This window comes from Eulemur rufifrons, chromosome 7 (assembly GCF_041146395.1).
Source record: "Eulemur rufifrons isolate Redbay chromosome 7, OSU_ERuf_1, whole genome shotgun sequence".
NCBI classification, from domain to species: Eukaryota; Metazoa; Chordata; class Mammalia; order Primates; family Lemuridae; genus Eulemur; species Eulemur rufifrons.
In genome coordinates, this window is record NC_090989.1 from 32,887,719 (window position 1) to 32,914,601 (window position 26,883).

Genomic DNA, 26,883 nt, shown 5'->3' on the forward strand with positions numbered 1-26,883 from the left:
ACTTGTTCATCACTTAAAGAAAAATGAAATTTATGTTCTCACATGTGTAAGATATTTATTTTAGCACTAAAAGAGAATATTTTAATTCAAAAGCAGAACTTACACAACAAATGAGACATCCTTTGAAATGATTGCCTTGAGAGACTAAGGGTTCTATTCTAGTTATGCTTCCATATTTGGAAATTCTTTTTCTTAATATCTGCTTTTGCAATCAATTTATAAAGCAAACGAAGAAAAACAGTTTCATAACTATGTACTCAGATTTTATTTTTTGACCATGAATTGTACTATCCAATTTGATAACCATCTTATTCTCTGTGTTCAAAACAGCATCTGGTTTTTACCTAATTTAAAATCTACCCTTAAGATATAATTATTTGCCACCATTTAGGATGTTCAAAAGAATGACTAAGAGATTTGGAAGGCAATTCAAAATATACATCTCTGGAAATAGCAACATCATTTGAATGCATTTTTAGAAGGAACAGTCATTTGAATATTTGAATTTTGGCATGTTTGTTAAAAGATAAGTAACATCAGTATAGATATACTCTGAATCCTCCACTGACCTCCAGATATAAGACTTTTTAAAAATGTTCTCAATAATATCAACAATAACAAACTTAAAAGATGAATTTGTCTTCATTCTTTCTTTACATCTAAATTTTGTATATGTAACCATAGTTTCCTCTTTTCCTATCTCTTCTCTACTGCTAATATTTTAAAAATACTGGTTTCTGCAATCTTAAATATCTTGACTTTTCTTTCAACTACATGCTCTATAGTTAATATTTATCTCATTCATCATAAATCAATGAATTATATATATTTTAAGAATGAACGTGTCAGACAAATATATAACAAACTCTGACCTGCAAATAAATCAGGGCTTACTTTAGAAGCATAAAACTTAACAAGATTTGGGGGAAATGTGTGAACTGAAATTTTTCCATTGATAATATTATTTCATCTTGAGTTATAGTTTCTCAATTTCTTAGATCCATTTTAACTACTCAGCTTTTGGTGAACAAGAAAAGCTCAAATTTTCATTTATTTGATGTAATATATGAAATAAAAACAGATGAAATAGTAAAACTTTTCTCCAAATTTTTGTACTTATCTCACCTTTTAGAAATTATCATCTAATTCCATTTTATGGCTTAAGTTTAATATATTCAATTTAATTATACAATATAAGGACATAATAAAATAAGAGTGAGTTCATCCTATACTCTCATTTCCATATAGCACCATTTTATTAATGCTATCCCAACTCTCATTTCAATTATATTTTTATACTTTATTTCTTCTACCTTTATGATTTATTCATGGTATAAATGAATCTTCTTAGTATACATCTATATAAAAGGCACATCTTTCAGATTATTCAAGACAAAATGAAGATTAGATGAAAAAATGTGAATGGATGAGCATTTTGTATTGTTAGTGTTACATGTCTTATGTTTTCACTGGTCTTGGAGCTTCCTCAGCATTTACTTACCGAGTAATGGGTATATAGAACTGAACAGAAGTGACAGGAAAAATTCATCAGCGTTTCTGTTCTTCAGATGTATTACAGTTACCTGTGTAGAATAAAATGCACTCTGATTTTTTATCTAAACCACTGTGACATTTCCTTCATAAACACATAATTCCATTCATGTACTATGTAGTGTACTATATATTTGTTTGGTATATTAATTATCTATTGCTTTAATACAAATTGCTCCAAATAGAGCTAGATTTTTAGGTTATAAGCTTCACTGAAAATAATTGAGGGTTAAGGTCTGAATTTGTTTAATTCATAGCCCTATGTCCTAGTAATTTCTAAGACTATAAGGAATGACACTTGTTTATACCAGGCTGATTTCCTAGCGCGTAATTCTCACTCCCATAGAAATAATCCTGACTTGGAAATACAAAGGATGCTTATTTTTCTTGGTGGTGGTTTGGTTTTTCCTAAATGTATTTTCATTGTATGTATTTTCTGTATTTTTTTTTCTTGTCAAAGATGAGAGAGAGTTGAGAGAAGGCAAAGTTTGAGATTGAGGGTGGAAGTTTTATTTAAAGTGTGGACTTTGTTGAGTATTCCTCAACACCACAGATTTTTGCAGTGGCTGCTTAGGACAGTAGATGATTTATGAAAGAATGAGGGAGTTTCTGTCAAAGCCCTTGAGAATGGGCTTTTTATGTTTTTATTTATTTCCCAGAAACTTTTTTCCATCTGGCATAACTGAAATTCTTCTTGCTTCAAACTCCACTAGGAATTCTCTGTAGTGTGTCTCCCATATTCTACGTTAGTTATTCCCTCTTCCTTCTCAAGAAGGTTTTGAAATGTCTGTGAGTACATTGTCAGGAAGTCTGTTGGCCTTGAGTTTTTAAAATTTTCACACAACATTTTTTATTATTTTTAGAACAGTTACGGTTTTATAGACAAATTGCATATATATTAATACTACAGAGAGTTTCCATATATCTCCTGTCTCTCACCACACCGTTTCCTCTATTAAACATCCTGCATTAATATGATATATTTGTTACTGTTGATGAATTCAATATTGATACATTTATTTTAATTAACATCTGTAGTTTACATTAGGGTTCCTGCTTTGTTGTATAGTTCTGTGGATTTTGACAAATTGCATAATATCATGTGCATCTGCCAATTTTTCTCACCCTAAATATGACCTATGCTCCACTTATTTATCCCACCCCACAACCTCTGAACTGCTAGAAACCACTGATCTTTTTATTGTCTCTATTCTTTTGTCTTTTCCAGAATATTATATTGTTGAAATCATTCAGGTTGGCCTCTTTCACTTAGCAATATGCATGTAAGTTTCCCTCATGTCTTTTCATGGCTTGATAGCTCATTTTTTAAATCATAGACTAATATTCCATCACATGAATGCATCACAGTTTGTTTATGCATTCACATATTGAAGGACAACTTCTATGCTTCTAATTTTAGCAATTATGATGCAAGCTGGTATAAATATTCACATTCAAGTTTTTATGTGGGCAAAAGCTTTCAACTCTTTTAGGTAAATACCTAGAAGTACCATTACTGGATCATATGGTAAGCCTCTGTTTAGCTTTGATAAGAAACTACCAACGTGGTTGAACCATTTTGCTTTTCAACCAGGAATGAATGAGAGTTTCTGTTGCTCCACATTCTCACCAGGATCTGATGCTGTCAATGTTTTGCATTTTAGCCATTCTCATACACATGTAGGTGTTGTTTTAATTTGAAAATCCCTAATGACATATGAAGTTGAGCATCTTTTCATATGCTTATGTGCCATATGTATATCTTCTTAGGTGAATTGTCTTGGTTACATATTTTCTAAAAGGCTTAATAATGTGAATATTAAATAAAATTAGCCTAGCTCTCTGCCTACCACAAATAGCACTGAGCTTTTGGAACACTGGACAGTCTGTTTAGGGAAAGGGTGTCTTTTTGCATTTGAAAGGAAATGAAGCAGTTATTTGGAGACCACAAGAAAGACCATAGCTGACAAAGGCTATATTTGTACTATACTTATTTTCTCTTTCTCCTGAACACTAACTAGACTTTTATAGCCTCCTCACAGGTAAGTGTAGCCTGTGACTGAGTTTTAATCAATAAAAGATGAATAGATGAAGGCCAGGCACAATAGTTCACACCTGTAATCCCAGGACTTTGGGAGGCCAAGGAGGAAGCCTCACTTAAAGCCAAAAGTTAGAGGTTGCAGTGAGTTATGATGGTGCCACTGCACTCAGCCTGGATGACAGAGTGAGACCTTGTCTTTAAAAAAAAAAAAAAAAAGAAAAAAAGAAAAGAAAAGAAAATGAAAAAGAAAAAGAAAGAAAGAAAATTAAAAAAATAAATCAAAGCATAAACCAGTGGCCAAAAAAAAATGAGTAGTGTAATGTATGACTCTTTCAGGATTAGCCTATAACAGACTTTCACTAATGATTTTGTTCTTCTTAATTCTACTGAATGGACATCAAGTTTTCAGTTAAATGTTGAGGATGGTAGATCATCCATCACGATTGTTTGAAATAATTCACTTCCAGAACCCCCCTCACCACAACCACCACACATTCAGTAATTGGTGCAAACATGAAGTCAATTTCAATTGCATAAATGACTGAGATCTTGAGGTTGGTTTCAGATAGCCTCTAGAAATACCTTAATTAACATAATAATGAAATTTAGGCTTATCACATCTATAAGGGTCTAGAGTACGACTTTAAAGAATATTCAGATAAAGTTGCCTTTAATAGACAAATTCATTTTGATATATGAAAAGTTTTCTCATTTACTTGCATTTCTAAATTTGCTTTGATAGTTTTAAGAGACCCAATGTCAATAAATAATAAATATAAAAACATAACAAATCAAGTAAATTGGTGAAGGGGTTAGTCAAACACTTATATGCCAACTGAGGTCATTATTTCTATTAAAATAATGATAAATGGAGCCTCTTATACATACCAACATACATATATACACAATCCCACACAAGGCCTCTCTGTATAGAAGACTTCAATGAAGGTTTAGCAAAATAATGACATCACAGAAAAACTAGTGAATCAAATCATTGAATAATATGTCTAACTATCTATTAAAGCTAATTTAGCCTTTCTGCCACTGTGAATGTTTTACTACCTTGTTCTTATCATGCTAAAAATAGCTTCATCCTCTCTTTGTCTTTTAAGTCTTCTTTTATTCTTCCCATTCTCCCTATTCTCCTATTTATTCCAAAAAGATTTAGACTTTCTTTGTTATGCTCTCTTTTACCAGACACTGGCTTTTTTATATACTCTTGGAGTATTATTATAAATTATCTTCCTAAACAAGGCATTTTTTCATGTAGAAAAATTTATTTTTCATGCCAAAAGAAATTAATTTACATTATTGCACTTTAAAAACAGTTATAAAAACTAATCTGCAGCTCCAGTTGCACATAATGAAATAGCACACTACTTTAAAATATTCAGTTTACTCTTTGTGTTGAGTGTTAATAATAAACATAATTGCATACTAAATGCGCTATTTATTTTAAATTTTTATTCTTGTCTTCTTAAAATTAAACTTATAAAACTGTAGCCAATTTCCTTTTGAATATATAAAGATGTTACCTGCAACTGGCAATGATTCAAATAATTTATTTAAAAAATCAATCTTTCATTTTACTGTAAAAGCCTGTCAAAGGAGCAATGAAACTTAGTAAACCATTTACATCTTATAAGTTTTCTTATCAGGAGATGTCAAATTAGAGTTAAGATATTAAAGATAGAGTGATAAAGTCTAAAGATCAGTGAAGAAATCAGATAATTTGTAATGACATAGACTTAGACCTCACCAACATTTTTTTTTTTTTGCATTTTTGTCTACATTCTGAGGATCTAATGGATGCTCATATGGCTATGTATCACATAATGCTCAATCATAGGTACTAACTGAAAAGAGTTATTTTTCAAATTCTATATGTGTTAAGTTCATTAGGTTTCATATTTTTCCATATTCTTCTAAAATCTTGCCATCCATGAAAAATGTTCAAAACTCCCAAATACTGTAGAAGTTGACTGGTAGCAACCTCTATGCCAAATTTCTGTCAGAAAAATGTTTTATTTGATATAACATACAAGTTGTTAGACAAGGATCTACAAGTTTTAATCTTACCTTGCTGTGAGCAAAGGAACAACAACTGATGATTAAGGAGATACAGTAAGACTTTCAACCAAATTTCACCCTCCATATCCTACACAGAAACAGAAATTTCCATCATTTGAATAATTTCCTAAAATTATGATAATGACTTTACAGGAAATTTATAAAAGAGTAATCTATGAATCCTTATAAGTTATTATCTTAGATATACTACACCCTCGGAGAGCTAGATTTTAGTGCTGACTATGAGGTGGGGCACAGAACGTCTGAAGCATGAAATGAATGATAGATCTCTAAGTGTCAAGAGCAGATGGGGCTGTGTATAAATCCTCTGACTACCTAGGAAAAAATATAAAATAATGATCAAATAGAGGAAGAAAGCAAGGAGATATTTATAAAATCATAGCAATGTAGCATGATAATTGCCTATTACAGTTACCTTGAATTTTTTTCCTCTCATAACTTTATTCTATGAAGCATATAAGTTATCAATGAGTCCAAATAATACATAGGTATTAATTAATAATTAATAACTGAATTTCTGAAATGTGATAAAGAAAAGGTAAGTATATAAAAATCAATTTTATATATATTCTATCAAGAAATAGATAAGAAGATTTTTATATCATTTTAAATCCATCAAAAATTGTCACATACAAAAGAATGACCAATCCAAAAAACGTATTAAATACATGAACTCTACATAGACTAATGTACTACATAGACTAAAAATTATTAAAAGAAATTTGAACACAAATAAATTGAAGAAAAAAGTCATTTCTGTCAGTTTTTACACCAAATGCAATAGATTTTCTTTACCTTTTTAATATAGGCAACTTTCAATGTGATGTCACTTCCTGCAACTCCTTGTCAGAACATTGTCCTCAGGTTGCAAAAGCTCTCTTTATGTGGATGTAAGGAGAGCGATAGTGTCTGAAAATTTCATCCATCAGCGCCTCCCTTTCCAAAGGTTGATGGGATTAGGCATATAAATATTCCAATTTCCTTGGAATGATTATCTCTTATGTGTAATGTATACTCACCAGGGCTTTCCTATGATACTGAGGCAAAGAAATTACACAGGAATTTTATAGAAACTTACTTGATACAAGCTCTTTGTTTGACCTCTCTCTAATAAAAGTGACTTGGCAATGGAAGCAGAAAATAGACAAAGGGGATTACATCAGACTAAAAAGCTTTTGGACAGCTAAGGAAACAATCAAAAGAATAAAAGGAGAACCTACATATTGGGAGAAAATATTTGCAAACCATATAACTGCTAAAGGGCTAATATCTAAAATATATCAGGAAATCAAGAAACTCAATAGTAAGAAAGAAAATAATTAAGACATTGGTCTGGACAATGATTTCTTGAGTAATACAAGCAAAGGCCAAGCAACCAAAGCAAAACTGGAAAAATGAGATCACATCAAGTTAAAAAGCTTCTGTACAGCAAAGGAATCAATCAACAAAGTGAAGAGACAACCCACAAAATGAGAGAAGATATTCACAAACTACTCGTCTGAGAAGGGATTAATAACTAGAATATAGAAGGTGCTCCAACAACTCAATAAAAAAAATCAAATAATCTAATTTTAAATGGAAAAAAGATCTGAATGGATATTTCTCAAAACAAGATGTACACATGGCCAACAGGTATAGGAAAAAAATGCTCAACGTCATTAATCATAAGGGAAATGCAAATCAAAACTATAATGAGATATCATCTCACAACAGTTAAAATGGCTTTGATCAGAAAGACAGACATAACAATTGCTGGTGAGGATGTGAAGAAAGAGGAATGCTCATACACTTTTGGTGGAAATGTAAATTACTGCAACTACTATGGAGAACAGTATGGAGGTTCCTCAAAAAACTAAAAATAGAACTGCTGGGTATATATCCAAAGGAGGGAATTCAGTATCAAAAAGGTATCTGCACTCCCACACTTATTGTAGTACTATTCACAATAGCCAAGATTTGGAATCAACCTAAGTGTCCATCAATGGATGAATGGATAAAGAAATTGTAGTACATATACACAATGGAATATTATATTGCCACAAGAAAGGACAAAATCCTGTCATTTACAACATGGGTGGAACTGGAGAACATTATGTTAAGTGAAATAAGCCAAGCACAGAAGGAAAAATTTTGCATATTCTCACTCATATGTGGGAACTAAATATTAAAACATAATAAATGGGACCTGATCAATATGAAAGGCTTCTGCATAGCCAAGGAGACTGTCCTTAGAGCAAATAGACAACCTACAGAGTGGGAGAAAATATTTGGATGCTACATATCTGATAAAGGGCTGCTAACTAGAATCTATATAGAACTCAGGAAAATAATATAACAAGAAAAAAATCAAACAACCCCATTAAAAAGTGGGCAATGGATATGAACAGAAACATTTCAAATGAAAATAGACTAATGGCCAATAAACATACGAAAAGTTGCTCAACATCTCTAATCATTATGGGAATGCAAATCAAAGCCACAGTGAGATATTACTTACCTCTAGTGAGAATGGCTTTTATCAAAAAGTCCCAAAACACATGATGGGTACAACGCGCACTATCTGGGGAACAGACACACCTGGAGCTCTCACTTGGGGGGAAAGGTGGTACATGGGCAACGTATGTAACCTGCAATTCTGTATCCCCCATAACAATAAGATGAAATAAAAAAAAAAAAGTCCCAAAACAACAAATGTTGGCATGGATGTGGAGAGACAGGGACACTCATACACTGCTGGTGGGACTGCAAACTAGTACAACCTCTATGGAAAGTAATATGGCAATAACTCAAAGAACTAAAAGCAGAACTACCATTTGATCTAGCAATTCCACTACTGTGTATTTACCCAAAGGAAAAAAAGACATTCTATAAAAAGGACATCTACAATCAAATGTTTTTAGGAGCACAATTCACAATTGCAAACATGTGGAAACAACCCAAGTGCCCAATAGTACATGAGTGGATTAATAAAATGTGGTATATGTATGCCATGGAGTACTACTCAGACATAAAAAATGGTGAACTACCTCTTGTATTATCCTGGATAGAGCTAGACCCCATTCTTCTAAGTGAAGTATCACAGGAATGGAAAAACAAGCACCATATGTACTCACCATCAAATTGGTACTAATTAATCAACACTGGGTGCACATATGGCAGTAACATCCATCAGTTGTCAGATAGGTGGGGGGAGATGTGTAAATTCACACCTAAGGGGTACGGTGAGCACTGTCTGGGAGATGGGCACGCTTGTAACTCTGACTCCAGTGGTGCAAAGGCAATATATATAACCAAAGTGTTTGTACCTCTGTAGTATTCTGAAATAAAAAAAATAGTAAAATAAATTATTATTAAAATAATTGATCTCATAGAGACAGAGAGTAGAATGATGGCTACCAGAGGCTGGGAAGGGTGGTAGGGGGGCATAAAATGAGGATAGTTAATGGGTGCAAAAATATAGTTAGATAATTAGATAGAATGAATAATATTTGATAGCAAAGCAAAGTGACTATAATCTACAATAAGTTAGGGTACATTTTAAGATAGTTAAAAGAGCACAATTGGAATGTTCCTATCACAAGGAAATAATTAATGCCTGAGATGATGGCTACCCAATTACACTGATTTGATTAATTAACATTGTAATTATCAAAACATCACATGTACCCTATAAAGATATATACAGCTGTTATGTATCCATAATAATTATAAATAAAAAAAAGAAATTATTCTTAAGAGTGATGGAGAAAAAACCAAATGGAGTCACATAGTAGGGAGAAATAAAGGATAGAGTTGATGCTGATTAGGTTCCACTGAGAAAAATAAATATAAGCAATGGTAGAAATATTTTAAATAGTTAATTGACCTTGCTTGATCTGAAGGTTACAGAAATATAGGTGTTATATTAGTTTTCAAGGGCTGCTATAATAAAGTACCACAGATTGGTTGGCTTAAAAATAGAGATTTATTGTCTCATAGTTCTGGATGCTAGAAGTACAAGATCAAGGTGTCACCAGGGTTGGTTTGTTTTGAGGGTAGTAAGGGAAGGTTCTTTTCCAGGCCTCTTTCCTTGGTGTATAGATGGCCATCTCCTCCTCTTTATATCACCTTACCTCCCTACCTGTCTGTCTCTGTGTCCTGTTTTCTCCTTTTATGAGGACATCGGTCACATTGAATAGGGCCCACCCTAGTGACCTCATTCTAACCAATTGCATCTGCATCTACTTCCAAGTAAGTCCACATTATGGCTTACTGGGGGTTAGAACTTAAACATAGGAATTTTGGAATGAAACAATTCAACCCATAATGAGTGGCACTTCAGTAAAAGAATTGTAAGGAATGAGGTAGGCAGCAATGTGCTAGGAAAAACGTAAAGTTTGGGGGCCCAATTACAAAAAATTTCTTTTGTAAGATACAGATGTAAATCACCTGTGTACTCACTTCTAAACTGTCTAAAAAGTTGAAAGTGTATGAAATCTTGCTTAATCAGCTCATTCATTTGGACTGAAAATAAATAAGAATAGATTTTTCCAAATACACAATTGTCTCAGATCTTTATATCATCACAGACCATGGAAAGATATGGCCCATAGGGATTAGATGACACAAAAAGTTCTCTTGTTCTAGATCCTGAGAAAGTGTGTCTTTAAAACTGCCTACCTCTTAATACTACAGTTGCTATTTTAAACTAATAAGCGTTGAAATCAATTAAATATTCAAATAACTTTAAAATTTTAAATTATATTTCATAGGATCATGTTAAATGTTTAGACAGTTTTAAAATAGTTTAAAGGGTGATGATTAATATCTTATATAAAATGGAAAAAATTATATAAGATTATTTAGTAAATACTCAGTCTGACTCTGTTTCACTAATTCTCCAGCTTAAAAGAATCACAACATTATTTAATATGTAAGAGAGTATATTCAGTCATTATTTACTATAAGGCTAATTTATTCGAAATAGCTATAAATTTCTACCACCCTTCAATTTGCTGATATAGGAAATAGCTTTTCTTAACAAAAGTTTATAAAATCTCCTTTAGCTTGCTAAAAGTGGTTTTAAAATCAAGAATGGCAATAAAAATTTACATTTTACATATAAAGAAATAGTTTCCAATTTATGAAGAGGAAAGAAAAAGAAGATATTTATGTAAACTTTTTTTTTTCCTTCTCTGGAAGCATCTCTGATTAGATTTTCCTAATCAGAACTTCAAAACTATTCACTTGTCTTAAGAAATCCTATAAAATATAATTTGACCTTCCTCATAAATTCCAGGCATTTAAGTTGAAATCCATAACACTTCATCTTTGTACTGACTGCCAAATTTGCTATCATACCATATGTCCAGCATACAATTTGCATTTGAATTGGGAAATGTAAATGAAGTTTTAATGATTTTGTGTGCTAAAGGTAGATGGCAGAAAGGAAAAACAATACACATGCAATATTCATTTAATTCATGATATTCTTTCAGTCATGAGATTTTTCTAAAATAAAGCCATGTCCTCTAGATCTATTAGTAAATAAATTTTTAAAAATAAATATTAGATTTAGAAAGAATTAGAAGTATGCCATAATATTCTTATGAGAGATCAGACGTTAAGCTATGTTAAATTGACCATTGACTATTCATTTTCTCTAAGATGAATATTATGATTAGATGATAACTAAAATTTTATGATTTGATGCCTCACATAAAAAAAATTTACAGCACATACTCAAGGTGCTTTTGAAAAATGAAACATATTTTCTTAATACTCATAAACCATATATTTATGAAAATTCAACACATCCCACAAAGATACTAAAGCAACCCAGAATTATAAGTTATATTTCTGTTAAAATGGCAAATATTCCTGGAGGTTTTTTTTAATAAATATTTTAGTGAAAATTAATGTAACTTTATACTTTATTTTAAAATATAATGAGACATATATCTATATATTTATAGGTAGGTAGACCTACTCATGGTGATTGCTTATATGTTAAATTCTATCTGAAATTAAAATGCATTGAAAACTATTAATAAAACATATGCCATAATTCATAAATATATTACAACTCTCTGAACAGAAATATATTATACATCAGTATAGGACTAACCCAGCAGAAAAACAAAAGAAATATAAACAAACAGAAAACTAAAAAATAATGTTTGAAGTATCCATATATATGATTTCTTACAGACTATGAAGCCAAAAATAAAGCATGAAATAGTAATAAAAATTATCATGCTACCTTGAAAGAATACATTTTTTCTTTCTTAGAGCTAACAGTTTGATCTCCATTTTCAATGAAATTACCAATAGAACAGTATCAAAATATAGTTGATATGAATAAAGGCTCTCACATATAACTGTGACATTTGTTTTCACCAGATAAAATAGCAAAAATAAAATAGTTATGTTTATCTGTAATATGTGTCAATAAATAACTGGATATCTGGAAATACCCAAAGCTTTAACTGAATTTTAAATTAGTATCATACTATCTTCAACTGTATATTTACAAAGAGACAAAGCTTAGAATCACATAACTTTAAACTTAAAATGTGCTACAGCAATAATCTGATCCAGCCCCTTCTCCCTGTGAAAGTGGAGAATGAAGTGTACCACGATTAAGTGGCATGCCTGTAGTTTCAGAGAAGTCAAAAAGGGATATAAACCTGGGTCCAAACCTTGACAAGTGAAGGAGCACTAAGATGGCTTTCCCTAAAGGCATGTGAAGCTTCCTAGTAAAGGAGTCCTCACATACGTAGCACCCAGAACAGAATATATTTTAAATCTTCATAGCAAATATATGTTTTAATCTCAATACAAGTAAATCTAGACATTTGTGTTGGAGAAATGTTACTTAGTATCTCTAACTACCTATCTTCCTCTTTTTTCTTTATTCCTTTCTTTTTTTAAAAAAAATAGTAGTTTCTGTTCATTATCTCACCAGAACTTAAGCCTGGGATGTAGTTACTCAGATGACAACTGCATTTCCCAGATTCTGTAGCAATAAAATGCAATTTTGTGACTGTCAAATTCCAAGGAGAAAGAGTGGTAATGTGTGCAACTTGTTTGCCAACTCTTTATTGACAGATCCCCTCCTTCTGGGCTTGCTTTTTTTTTTCCTTCTTTTTGGCTGGAGAAGTCAGTGGTCTGCAAGGAAATCATGAATGGCAATCAAGTAAGCCTTCCTGTAGTATTCGATGTAAAGACTAGTTTTCAAACTTGTGATAAATATTCATGATTTTATTCAGGACTTCTAAATCAGTTATTGAGTCTAAGAGAAACATCTAAAGGATACGGGAATTTAAGACTGTGCCAAGGAGAGGCTACATCCAAATATTTTGTTCAAGGTCTTACGTGTGAATTGTTACACATGTGACATTTGAGTATTATTAAAATGCTCATATGACTTAAAGTCAATTTTATTAATACATTGACATATCTTTTTGTGTGAATTCTCATAAATAGATTTATTCTCAAAAAGCCTTTTAAACATGTCTGTATTCACTGATGTTATTTTTTTACTTTTTATATATTTACTTATTTATTTTTTAGAATGACTCATGACATGTGGACATCGATGTTATTTTTTTTGGAGTGGAGAAAATGTTAATTTTTGCCTAGCAGAGAGTAGGATCAGTATATTTAATGAGTGAGAGAATATGAAAAGTTCAGACCCAGTCCCAGGTCAGAAATAAATAGATTAATACAATCTTGAAACACTATATTACATTAGGAAGAATTCATCAAATATATCTTTCTAGGGTTACTTATATGTCAAGCATAATTCTAAACAAAATATATATGTTCATTCATTTAATTTTCATTATATGCCCATCATGTAATAATAGTCTTCATAATATTTGTTTGTGGATACGGATATTACTGTTCAAGGAGTAAACCCAATTAGTACTGGGGTGCAAATATAGGCAGTCCATCTTCAGATCATTTACTTTTAAACACCCTCCTATAAGGCTTCTCATAATGTTATGGGGTATATGAGAAATTGTTAATTATATGTCCATGGCTGGGAAATCAAACGAAAATATTTTTTTGGAGAACAAGGTTATCAGAGAAAATGTGTCCAAATTCACACCATCTAGATCAAGGCTTTACACATAAAATGTTGGTGCTGTAAGTATGATAATTTTGCCTACGGCTCTCTCTGACTCAATGAATCACAGGAAAAATTCTAGACACCAAATATTAGAAGTCAGAAAAGAAAAAGCAAAAGGACTTTTTTGATCCAGAGGGTGATCAATAAATACTTACATTTTGTAAATTTAATACAATGGAGAAAATAATGTTAACACCTACTATACCTTATCTTACACATGCTTTCTTTTACATCCCAGCAATCCTGAAAATAAGCCTCCGCTGTCAAGGAAAATTATAATCTAGTGGAAGAGGCACAAAAATACAAAATAATAAAAGAGCATTAATATAGGGAATTCAGGGGTGAGCAGGTAAATGCTGAGTGTAAAAGGAATAAGGCAGCAGCCAGTCTCAAGTTTCCAGACTATAAAACTGTAACTTCAGTATGGACAGGTCGGGTGACACATGCCTTTGTGTGAGTTTGCACCCCCATCCCCATCGAAAGTCCGTTCCCTAGGACTTCCAGTGTTAGAATATCTTATTCAGATTAAAGGCAGATGAACAGTCCCAATTGAAGAACTGCTGTCTAAATTGTCTCTTAGCAGCAGGAGCAATGTCAAAGAGAAATATCTCAGTATTATGAGTTAAACTCACTCAATCTATTTAGCTAAAATATTTTAAACTAATTAAAGGTAGTTTGAGGGAAGGGACCCAGTGCTGCTTCAATATGGTTAGATGCTGAACCAGCATCACAGAGAAACACGGCCTGTGCCTGCCCATTCCCCATATGTGGCCCAAATCACCAAGATCAGACACTCATCCATGCCTTTAAAATAAAAAGAAAAACACCCAGTAAATGTTTCAGATTAATCAATCATACTTTAGAAAGCTAGCCAACATGTATACCCATCATCCATCTGGGCAAAAGGCTTTATCAGCTTTTAGACATTAAATGACTCACTCAGCAAAGCTCTTTCCAGACTAATGGTGGTTCTAATTTCTCTATTAGATGGACCAGAATATGAGGGAGGCAAATCTTTGCTATTATGCTCCCAGAGAATGAACTCTCCCAAAGCATAGATGAGTATAATAGCTTATAAAACCTTGAAAAATGCAAGGTTAAAACTGTGTTTATCGGCGCCATGCCATCTGCATCCCCTAACAGCTTGAATAGGAAGGATTTGTTCCTTAAGCATTATTAGTTTTGCTAAAAATTGTCCTTGTTTTTCACTACCCCAAGGAAATAAGTGGCATTGTAGAAATGAAACTGCACTTATTATCACCTAACCTATGGACCACTTTTGCAAAAGCAATTTGGTCATTTGACATCATATTCTTCCCAGTGAGAATAAATAGAAATATGTGGTTTTTCTCCTTTTCAAGTTCAATTTGCCTTTTATGTTAGCTTTTTATTCACATTCTTTTTTTGTCAGGTTATTCATAACTTAATTGTTTTATATTAAAAATATCTCCCCAAATCTCTCCTGAATTACATCAAATTTAATATTTTACTATTTTATTAATTGATTATGGTAGAAGTCAAGAAGGTGTTTCCTCTTGAGAGATACTGACTAGAAGAAGGTTGAGGAGACTTCAAGGGGCTGGTAACATTCTACTTTTTGGTGTTGGTGCTGATTAGGTATTTGGGTTTCACTGTGTGAAAATTCACCAAGCTCAATACTTAGGATTTGTTTTCTTTTTTTTCCTGAAAACATTATATTTTAATAAAATTTACCAAAAGAAGATAGCCTATTTAATGAAATATAGTAATACCCATAACATTGTTTCTATAAGGTATAGTAGAATTTGGCAAAAGCCATATTTTTTCTGAGGAAAACAGAAATATTAACTACTTCTAAGATACACTTTTAAAGATTATACAAGGTACCACGACAACTTAGTTATCGCTAATTAAATAAATCAACCAGAATAAGAAAAGTTATTTTAAACTATAATCATTACTTCCCAAAGTAAGCTTTCATTATGTATTCTGGGTGCTGTGATTATACATAAACAGATACACTTCTATTAAATTATGATGGTGCAAATCCAAAACCTTTATATGTCCTATGACTGCTCACATAATCTTAAGAAAAGTTAAAAATAGTACCACTGAAATACATATCAAGGTTGGTTATGGAGCATTCCTGCTATGATCAGATTTTATTTGTGGTGAATTATGTAAATAATTTATTTTTCAACCTTTGGTAACATAAGAAATTCTGAAAGGCATAATCCCAAAATGCTTTTACCTCGACAGAGAGAAGATGGCTCTCAACCTTCGAATGCTGTTTGAAAAGCAATAGACTTTCTTTATTAGGTACACCAGTGGCATTATTAATTAAATAAATTACTCAAATTCTCTAGTTCACTGTTTTCTTAATGAGTGTGCACTTAATATTGTCCAATGAAAGCCAAAGTGTCCCTAAGTCAGCTTTAGATGTAAATAATTGGAGTCGTAAGGTAGAGAGAAACAGATTTGTGTAGTTATGGCGGTGATTTGTTCCCATCTATCTGCATCCACAGTCTTGTGTAGTATCCTCCACACTGACTCTGGGCTTCTGGCCTTTGACCTTTGCCATTTGACCTATGGAAAAATAGCAAATTCCTCACAAGGTAAGACTTGAAAAGGCCATGCTCATTGGATCTTGCTTTCCTGCTGTTCTAAACCACTGATAAAGGGAGTAATCCCAGCCTTGCCTGATGTACTGGCAACCCCACAGCCTAATCACCACTGTTGCCCTGGCCCAAAGCTACCAGCCAAATGCCCAAGGGGAGAGTAAGGACACCTGGGCATAGGCAGCATCTCCCCACCCACCATCCATCCCACTTTCCTATCCACCCTTCTGCTCCCGTGGATATGCCAACTGATCGCTGACACAGGAGCCAGCCATTGGGGTGATCTGATATGCAGCCAAAGTTAACTGACACAGTAAGGAAAATTCTCAACATACACTGTGGGGATACAGTAAGTAAGGTTTAAGAAAAATAAATATAAAATTAGAGAGTATAATATTATGTAATTATATTGTTATATAACTATAATTGCATATAATATATAATATGATACAATATGTAATTATTATAGAGTAATCTGTAATGTGGAATATATAATAATATATTAAAAGTAATGAAGATAATCCATGCTAATTATTAAAAACAAATTCTAAAAAGTGTTTACTTGAGAGCAATGGGTATGGGAAGGGAATACAACATAAGACATTTGTTCTTTATTAATATTTGTGTGATTGAATAATTGCTTCATTGAACATGAATCATGTTTATAATAAAAACATAGGCAAAAAGAAAATACAATTATCTTTATTTAAATGCAATGCATACATTTGGTTGTAGAATGAGTTAAATAATTTTACTATGTAATTTAAAACATTATATTGAAACAAATAGAAGTATAACATGGGATAGAACATAAATTCTGCATTAGACCTTACAGTTTTATTGATGTATAAATAGTATAAAATAAACTGCACACATTTAAAAGGTACATGTGTTTAGACACATGTATCCACCCATGAAACTCTCACTACAATCAAGAAAATGAACATTGCAATCAACCTAAAAAGTTTCTTTGTACTCCCTTGTAACCAACCTCACCCTCTCTATACCACCCTCAGGTAATAACTGACCTACTTCTGTAACTATAGATTGGTTTTTATTTGTATAATTCTATATAAATGGAATCATAGTATATGTACTTTTTTTGTTGTTTGAGACAAGTTCTCACTCTATTTCCTGGGCTAAAGTGCAGTGACATCATCATAGCTCACTGCAACCTCAAACTCCTGGACTCAAGTGATCCTCCTGCCTCAGACTCATTTAGCTGGGACTATAGGTGTGTGCCACCATGCTCAACTAATTTTTTTATTTTTTTTAGAGACAAGGTCTCACTATGTTGCCCAGGGTGGTCTCAAACTCCTGGCCTCAAGTGATCTTCTCACCTCAGCTTCCCAAAGTGCTAGGATTACAAGCCTGAGCCACCATAATTAGCCTATGTGACTTTTACACTTACCATCATTATTTTGAAGTTTAACCATGTTGTTTAATAAATCAATAGTTTGTTATTTTTATTAAGTAGTATTTCATTGTATGTGTATATAAGAATTTTCTTATCCATTCATCTATTCATGGACTCATGGGGTTTTCTAGTATTTGGTTATAGCAAATAAATCTATGAATATTTGTTTACAAGTTCTTATGTGAATGTACCATTTGACAACAAGAAGGAAATAGTCATTAATGATTAAAAGAAAGATTACAAACTGATAGAATGATTCTTAGTGTGTTGGGGATACAGAAATTAAGCAGTCTTTGTTAGAACATATGAAATCATGGGAAGGTGTCCAAGATTAGTTTAATAATATTTTTTGCTGCAATAAAATTAGGTATCAAACAACTCAATATCTTAGTAGCATACAGCATCTTCACCAGGAGTAGATTCTATCTCAAGAAACCACACTCTTTCCTCATCCATATGAAGCACCTCCTCATCCATTTTATCATGAGATTGCAGCAATTCTGTCACATCTTCAGACTCTACTTCCTCCATTGAAGGCTTGAACCCCTCAAAGTCATTCAGGAGGATTGGAATCAACTTCTTTCAAACTCCTATTAGGGTTGATATTTTGACCTCCTCTCATAAATTACAAATGCTCTTAGTAGCATCTATAATGGCGAATTCTTTCCAGGTTTTCAATTTACTTTTCCCAGATCCATCAGAGGAATTACTGTCCATGGTAGCAGTAGCCTAACAAAATGTATTTCTTAAATAATAAGAATTGAAAATCAAAATTACTCCTTGATCTATGGGATGCAGAATGGATGTTGTGTTAGCAGGCATGGAAACGTTAATCTTCTTGTACATTTCTATCATAGATCTTGGATGACCAGGTGCATTGTCAATGAGCAGTAATATTTTGAAAGGAATATTTATTTCTGATCAGTAGGTCTCAACAATGGGTTTAACACATTCAGTAAACCATACAGTAAACAGTGTGCTGTCATCCAGGCTTTCTTGTTCCATTGATAGAGCATAGGCAGTGTAGATTTAGCACAATTCTTTAAGGGCCCTAAGACTTTTGGAATGGTAAATAATCATTGGCTTCAATTTAAAGTTATCAGATGCCTTAGCCCCTAAAAAGACAATCAATTAGACTATCCTTTGAAGCCAGGCATAGACTTCTCTTCTTTAGCTATGAAAGTGTTAGATGGCATTTTTCTTCCAACATGAGACTGTTTTGTCTACAGTGAAAATCTGTTGTTTAGCATAGCCACCATCATCAATTATCTCAGCTAGATCTTCTGAGTAACTTGTACCAGCTTCTGTATCAGCACTTGTTGCTTCGGCTTGCACTTTAATGCTATCGGATATCACTTCTTTCCTTAAACCTCAAGAATCAACCTCTGATAGATTCCACCTCTTCTTCTGCAGCTTCTTCACCTCTCTCAACCTTCATAGAACTGAATAGAGTCAGGGCCTTGCTCTGAATTATGCTATGCCTTAAGGGACCTTTAGCCAAAGGATTTGATCTTCTATCCAGAGCACTAAAATTTTCTCCATATCAGCAATAAGACTCTTGCACTTTCTTATCATCTGTGCTCACTGGAGTAGCACTTTTAATTTCTTTCAAAACTTTTCACTTGCATTTACAACTTGGTTAACTTTTTGGTGCAAGAGGCCTAGCTTCTGGCTTATCTCAGCTTTCGACATGCCTTCCTCGCTAACCTTACTCATTTCTAGCTTTTGATTTAAAATAAGAGGTGTGGTACTCTTCCTTTCACTTCAACATTTAGAGGCTATTGCAGGGTTATAATTGATCTAATTGCAATATTGTTGTATCTCACCGAATAGGGATGCCTGAGGAAAATGAGAGAGAGCAAGGAATGTCCAGTTAGTGTAGCAATCTGAACACACACAGCATTTATCAATTAAATCTGGAGTCTTATGTGGGTGTAGTTCACAGCACCCCCAAACAATTACAATAGTAACAACAGAGATTACTTATCGCAGATTTCACAGCACCCTAAAACAATTGCAATAGTAACGACAGAGATTATTATCGCAGATTGCCATAACAGATATAATAATATATAATAAGAAAGATTGAAATATTGCAAGAATTATCAAAATGAGACAGACAAGATGTGAGCACATGCAGGCACCAATAGACTTGCTCTACACAGGATGGCTACAAACCTTCAGTTGTAAAAAATTCTATAACTGCAAAGTGCGAGAAAGCAAATTACAATAAAATGAGTTATGCCTGTGTAAAAAAACAGCCTGTTGTGTGACAAGAGTGATGCTATCTTGAAACAAAACTGCCATCATGACCAGTTGTTTGTCTCCTACATACCAAGGTGTTCTGCAGCAAGGTCCTAAAACAATTTCTGTAGCATAAATAACCCTTCATCAAGATGCTTATCTAACCTCCCCTGTAGTCACAAATTTCAGCAAGAAAGTCTGAGATGTAAACTGCTGCACATATTTTACCCTAAAACCTTGCTATATAAAGGATATTTTCTGCAGGGTGGGTTCACCTTTTCACAGCTCCCTGAGATATGGCCTCTGTTCTTAAGTCCCTATTAAATATTTTCTTTCGAGAAACTGGAGTGTCATCCTCTTTCTTCAGCCTTTCAGCTCCCTTCCCCTTGGAGGGTGGGTTTGCATATATCTACTCTCCATGGAACAGACTGTAATTGTTTTTCTTTTTTCTTCAGCTTAATTTTCTATATGTTTTTGCTCCTTCCAGAAGATCAGAAGAGCTCCAGAAGAAGAAGCTCAGAAGATCAGATTTTGCTCCACTCCAGAAGACTGAAGTGGCTCAGTGTGGACATATCTAGTAGAAACAAACTATTTTTATTTGCTTCCTCAAGCTCTCACTCTCCATGGCTCACCAGGGATGCTAAATAGCAGCAGGAGACTGCAGCTAGAGTCACCTCCAGATGACATGATTGGGTTCCCTGCTACTCACAGGCATGTAAGGCTTCAGAGCAATAAGGAAAGTATTAAGCACAAGAGAGACTGTAAAGACCTGTGAAACAAGAAATCGATCCAAATTCTTCATTTCTTACTATTCAGCACAATTTCCTGTTTTTCACTTTGCTGAAGGCCTCATCAGTTTGAGTAATGAGCCTAAAAACCAACACAAGATTAATTACTCTAAGCCAAGTATGATTTAGGTTGGAATCAGCTTTAGGCGGATTAACCACCAATTTTATAATAGGTAGCATAGAGGAGTGGAAAATGAGTAGAACGTAATGCATATAGCAGGAAAGCTAATATTGCTAACATTTCTTGGTAATATTTTAAAATCTATAACTATTAACACTTAATATATATTATCATTTAATAATGAGAAGCCCAGGCTTGGAAAATTCATGGAATCAGAGCTTATTAATAAATGGTAGGCCTAGGATTCAAATCCAATTTTCCCACTTTAATTTGCCCAGAGAATTAAATGTCTTGCTATTCGCTCACTAATTGATTTTGATCAAATTCTAAATGAACAATAGGAAAAATTGTGAAATGAATCACAGAGGAACTGTTTTCCTTTCATATGCAAGTTTCACATAAGAAAATTCAATAAATATAAATGTTTTATAGAATTTGTAGAATGTTTTGATAAATTAATAAGAATTATGTAAATTATTGAAAATCATTTTGAGAATATTATTTATATGATTTTTTAAATAAAACTTTAAGGACAGATGTTCTCTAATAAACCATGTTGAGTTACTATGGCTATGACCAGTTGTTTGTTTTAATTTGTATTTATTATTACTTATTCTGCTCTAGACCTGTTTAGCTCTGTGCCTCTCTCCTTCCTTTCACCTACCCAAAATGAAAAAAAAATTCTTCAAACCCCATTATCTTTTGTCGTATTGATTGTTGCACACCACAGCACAGTGCCTAAAATGAATTAAGTACTTGCTGCTAAATTCTCAATTAATGCTCTACCAAGTTAAATAAACCAAAGACTCTAAATACAGTACTGGGAAGCTATGAGGTTTTAATGTTGCATTTGCTCTACACGTTGTTTTTCTCAACACTAGGTGAAGGGTTTTATAGGAAATTAAAGTAGCCATGATATAATTACTTGTAAGGGAAAATAAATTTACCACTTCCTCTTAAAGTCAAGAACTTGGAAACTCAATTGCTGAAATAATACTGGTAGTAAAAAGGCCAGTAATGGCATTTTTGTCATGTTCAAAAAAAAGTTTTTATTTCTGTTGAGTTCATCTCTTGTGTATATTTATATCCAATATCATTTTTTCATGATATTATTCAAAACCTTTACTTGTTTTTATAAGAAACATTTATACAGTGTTTACTATGTGCAGACAATATTCTAAATATATTTACTGATATTAAATTATTTATTCTCTTGTCTTATTTAGGGTCTTCCAAAACAGCAGACACCAAGATCGGTTAAGATGTAGAAGACATTAGGGAAATGCCTAAAATGTCTGTGTAGGATAAAGGTGAAGAAGCAGGAGTATGCAAGGAGAGACTTCAGACCCCAAAGCCTGTATGACATTTGTGAAAGAAAAAGGGAAAGGAAGGATGGTTGGGCAGGAAGAGTGGTAGATCTTAGCACGGTTCAAAGAAAGATTCAGCAAGGTCCATAAGGAGTCCATGAGCCAAAGTTGTCAATGAGTGGAGCCCAAAGTACTGCAGAAATGGCAAGGCACTAGAACCTCCACGAGGGTCAGTCATTGGCAGTAAGCATTCTGGCAGAAGCCTAGCTCCAGTGCAAACGCAATGAGGGATTCAGAGGTGACAGCTGGGAACATTGATCAGTTCTGCAGTTCCTTATAGCCAGTTTTAATGGAGATCTGAGCACTGCAGTTCCATGTGTATCACTCTTCGCAGAATTCTATGAGTTATGTTTTACCATAATTTCATTTTACATATGAGAAAATGGAGAAATACAGGTTAAACAAATTGCTCAAGATCACATCTTATTGCCAATCAAGCTAAGTGAATTTTCCTTGTTTGGTCTATGATTATTTTGTACATTTTCTGACACAATTTCACATATCTATGTATCGCTGTTGGTTAAGTGATTTATAATAAAATTATCATGTAATTTTACCACTGTAGATGGTAATATTTAGAGAATATTCGGCTTCCATGTTATCTGTTTTTAAACTCTCTCTCAGTAGAAACCACACTGAGCAACAAGGAATTGGGAAGAAAGTCAGTGAGATTATTAGAAGCTGCCTGAAATAGTAAATAAAAATTCTAAAGAAATTTAGAAAGATTAAAATGTACTTTTTATCTGCCTTTTATGGCAAGGTAATATTGACAATTCATTAGGTAAAGGAAGAGTTAAGATGCTTTGAGGACTTCCTTTATATTAAGGTTAAGAGATTCCCATTGATCCTAAAATAGATAAATTGGGCCATCTCTCCAAGCCCACATTCTGTTATATATATATATATATATATGCTAATTTTTATTGTTTTCAAATCATACTCCCTCAAAATCTGTGAGTACTTTTTGCCACAGGAAAACACAATGACCAAGGTGCTATGCAACATAGCAAATTATCAAACAGGGCTCTGATGTCCTGTTGAACATGTATCTTAACTCTCTAGGTTTTCAAATCTTCATCTATACATGAGAAGAGCTGGACTCCATCCAAACTGTGAAAAAAGAAAGATTCATCCGAAATCTATAAAAGAAAAAAAATTACGTTTCCTGGTCCAATTTCAGAGAATCAGATTATGTAGACTAGAGTGAGGCTGGGAATTTTCTAAAATGTACAAAGTTATGGGAATCACTGAACTAAATAACCTGTAGTTACAGAATTTTTCTTAAAAATCTTTCACTTAATTTTCTTTTTTCTTCTTTTTCAGTTTTTTTTTTTTTTTTTTTTGACAGTCTTGCTCTGTTGCCCAGGCTAGAGTACCATGGCATCAGCCTAGCTCACAGCAACCTAAAATTCCTGGGCTTAAGAGATCCTACTGCCTCAGCCTCACGAGTAGCTGGGACTACAGGCATGCGCCACCATGCCCGGCTAATTTTTCTATATATTTTTAGTTATCCAGCTAATTTTCTTTCTATTATTAGTAGAGATGGGGTCTCACTCTTGCTCAGGCTGGTCTTGAACTCCTGACCTCGAGCGATCCACCTGCCTCGGCCTCCCAGAGTGCTAGGATTACAGGCGTGAGCCACTGTGCCCAGCCTTAATTTTCTTGAGATGGATTTTCCTGCACTGCCCCAGCTGGATTCAAACTGCTGAACTCAAGCAATCCTTTAGCCTTGGCCTCCTGAGTAGCTGCCACTACAGGCTTGTGCCACTGCACCTGGATTAATGTTAATATTTTAAAACTCCTTTACATTAATTAAAAATTTACATTCAATTACATTGTTCATGATTTTTTCACTGATACTATGTGATCAAGAAGAAAACCAAAATATTGCAACTGTCTTTTTTAGCCAAATGTTACTTAAAATATAGTACACTAAAGCATAATATAAATTAGTATGTAAGCCATATTTCTTAAAGGATAATGAAGATTTTTGTGTAAAAATCTTAAAAATATTATCTACAATGAAATGTTAATCAATTACTAGTAAAAATACTTGACATTTACTAAAGATAAAATTCCACACAATAACTCGAGTGCAAATTTGTTTTCGAATGGATATTCTTTGAGCATTTAGAAACTCAGCCCTCCACCCTACCATCTAAAATTTCAGTTGAATGATGTTTTTAATTTAAGTCTCTCTATTTTCGTATATCAGCAGTAGATTACCAATTCATGTTACAATTACTCACAGCCCTTATCTGTAAATGAAATTTGAAAACATGATGTGAACATAACGCGCTGCCAGCACAAACAGAAACACTGCTCCATGTTCCTATCACACCTGTGTCAATATGCTCATTCTTAATAATAAAAAAACACACCTTCAAGGAAATAACTTGATTAAACCTTATCAGAACAACTAACATTTCCTATTTTTGTGTAACATTTAGAACACTCCAAAATCTTACAGGCTGATCTATGTGGCTGTGAAGTACATCACGGGATATTTTTCAACATACATAGACAAGACACTGGGTTCTGTCGTCTTTGTTTCTGTCTGCATGAAGCGTTGCAGGTGTGGAAAAAAGAAAACTTCTGCATTTTGTTGTGGTTATTTTGAAATGTATACAATCATTGCTTGAAATCAACCAAGTAGCTGCATTAAATAGGTTAATTTAATTATATTGAATAATTCACGTCTGCTTCCCACCGCTGTCACCACCAACTCCCTTCCCAAATATGTACACCTAGACATTATCCTAATTCAGAACTTATCACTCTCCAATAAAAAGGGCATTAGAAACACTGCTACTTTGCTGATCATTTGACCACAAGCTCCACTTAATTCTCATATCAGGGAGAAGTCTGGAATGAATTGAAGATGAAAGACATGAAATAACAAAAGTTATGTCATTATTCCAGGGACTGTAAATGAAAATATTTTTCAAAACATAATTGAATATTGCATTTATATGATTAAAAGAATAACTCATGAATTTTGCAATAAATTAAGCAGTACAAACACGCATAAAGAAAAAATTAATGTGGGGCACAGTGGTGAGCGCTTGGGAGGCTGAGGTGGAAAGATTGTTTGAGCTCAGGAGTTTGAGGCTGCAGTGACCTATGGTTTCACCATTGCACTCCAGATTGAGTGACAGAATGAGACCCTATCTCTCAAAAAAAAAAAAAAAAAGAAAGAAAGAAAGAAAGAAAGAAATGAAACAATTATTATTTTATTTTTACTCCAGTCCAGTTCCATCTCTCGGGAGTGACCAATAGTAACTGCCGAGTGTGCACTCTGCCACACCTTTCCTATGTCCTTTATGTACACATGTAGAAATTTTGAGGTTTACATGTTTATTTTAACATAAATTACACACTACCTGGTAACTCATTTTTTTCACTTAACCAGAACTCCCAGAGGTGCACTGAAATTTTTCAAAATGTATTTATAATTTTATCACAAACACATGCATATAATTTAAAATACCAATTATACTATTTGATTTGTAATGGAAAGGAGCAGTGTTCTGCCCAAAAGTGCACATTCCCCATAAGCAACCACTTTTAACTTTTCAGGTATTCATTTATTTACTAAGTATTTATATAGTGCCGGGTACTATTCTTGGTGCATGTGTATGATATATGGCGAAATAAAACAAATAACTTTTCTGCTCTCAGGAACATTTCATTCAAGAGAGGGTCCTCTGTGCCAAAAAAAAAAAAAAGGACAAAAAAAGCTTCAAATAATTAATAAAATATTATGTTAATGATGATTAGGTGATGGGAAATGAGAAAGAAGACTCCAGAATGACTATTTTAGATATTTCTTCAAATATCTCCATATTAAAAATGTTTTTACTACTATTTATTTAAATTTTCAATCTTGAGCAATATTTATTGTCTTCCTATGTTGGAAGATGAGAAATAATCTAACTTACATTTCCTTGCCTTCCCTTATATGCAAACATACATATACATGTGCACACATGTAATTTTAGGTTAAAATAATATTCATATGACCGTACCATATTATTCACAAAAAATTTTATCATTGCATTTCTTTTATTGAGCAACCCCCCTACCTTTGGAATTTAAAACTGCCTTAATTTTTTTCTTCCCTTCTTTCCTTTTTCCCTTCCTCCTTTCTTCATTTAAACTTCTTATGAACATGTGCATGGGAAGTGTATTACATAGGGTACCATCAGGAATCCTGAAAGCAACTTAGATTTTCAAACACAAAGGAGCAAAGTTAAAAATAAAAACAGTTTATGGCTTTCAGGGGATCTGAGGTGCAGGCATTTGTTGCCTGCAGGACCAAAATGGGTCATTTGGAGCAGTTAGCACAGAATCCACTGAGAACTTCGTGTTCTCTGTCCTTGCATCTGCCCATCACTCTCTTTCCAAAAGTCGTATAATAGCCTCACAATGGCAGCAACTTACTCAGATTTCTTCTGGCAAGAGAGTCTGGGAAATCTGGTACACAATTTCATCTTTTAGATGAATAGGAGAGTGTGAAAGTTAAAGGGACAATGTTGAAATAACAGACA